The sequence below is a fragment of the Cannabis sativa genome, chromosome 4 (genome assembly GCF_029168945.1).
Source record: "Cannabis sativa cultivar Pink pepper isolate KNU-18-1 chromosome 4, ASM2916894v1, whole genome shotgun sequence".
Classification (NCBI taxonomy): domain Eukaryota; kingdom Viridiplantae; phylum Streptophyta; class Magnoliopsida; order Rosales; family Cannabaceae; genus Cannabis; species Cannabis sativa.
The window spans coordinates 58,754,812-58,756,030 of record NC_083604.1 but is presented as its reverse complement, the minus strand read 5'-3'; the positions used below and the strand labels follow the sequence as shown (position 1 = coordinate 58,756,030).

At 42.9% G+C, this 1,219-nt stretch overlaps 1 non-coding gene across 1 annotated transcript; it reads left to right on the top strand.

The window, feature by feature from the left end:
• Positions 1-549: 549 nt before the first annotated feature.
• On the top strand, positions 550-656 carry LOC133037611 (small nucleolar RNA R71). Its single transcript, XR_009687703.1, has one exon. It is a non-coding gene; the product is annotated as a small nucleolar RNA R71 (small nucleolar RNA).
• Positions 657-1,219: the final 563 nt, after the last annotated feature.

Here is a 1,219-nt window from a genome sequence, read left to right as displayed (position 1 = left end):
TCCATTTGAGTTTCTAGAGTTTTAATAGAGGCTCTAGTCTCCATCATGAATTGGAGCAATAAATCAGCTTGGATATTGGAGCCTCCACTAGGACTTTGTTGTTGGTTTTGTTGGGGCTGATTTCTCTGCTGGTAGAACCCCTGTTGGTTGTGCCCATAATTATTATTTTGGGAGTAGTTCCCAATGGCTTTTGCTTGATCCATTGGCAAATTATCCACATCTGCCTGACACTCTGAAAAGTGATGGTTGCCTCCACATATCTCACAAATAACTTGGGCTTGTTTAGCTTGCCCTGCAATCAGCTTTGTCAAGGCCTCAACTTGAGCTGTCAACTTTGTGATGGCATCAACCTCTAGCACACCAGCTACTTTCTTAGTTTGACTCCTTTCAGTTGGCCACTGCTGATTATTTAGAGCCATCTCCTCCAATAGATCGTAAGCCTCATTAGCACTCTTTCTCATAAAAGCTCCACCAGCTGCTGCATCTATTAAAGTTCTAGTGTTACCAACCAACCCGTTGTAGAAATTGTGAACCAGCATCCACTTTTCTATGCCATGATGAGGACACCTCCTGATCAGATCTTTAAACCTCTCCCAAGCCTCATAGAGAGATTCATTATCTTGTTGGCAGAAATTGTTGATTTCTCCTCTTAGCTTTGCAGACTTAGCTGGAGGAAAGAACTTTGACAAGAATTTTGTTGCCAGATCATTCCATGTAGCAATAGAATTCGGTGGCAAAGAATTCAACCAACTCTTGGCTCGTTCTCTGAGCGAGAATGGAAACAACCTCAATCTAATGGCATCGTCGCTAACTCCATTAACTTTAAAAGTTTCACAAAGTTCCATGAAGTTAGAGAGATGCAAGTTTGGATCTTCAGAAGGGAGACCACCAAACTGAACTGAAGACTGCACCATTTGAAGGATGGCAGGTTTGATCTCGAAGTTGTTTGCATCCACTGCCGGTGGCCTAATACATGACTGCACTCCCGTCAGAGTAGGGAGAATGTAATCTCTCAAGCTACGGCCATTAGCTTGATCTTCCACAGCGCCACCATTATTACGCCCATTGTTCCCAACATTATTGTTCACATTGGCAGCCATGATTTCTGATGTTTCAGCAGTTGCTGAAACTCTTTCTTGCCTCTTGTTCTTTCGATTCTTCCTGCAAGTTTTCTCAATTTCAGGATCTACTGGTAATATGACTGATTGTCCTTGACGGC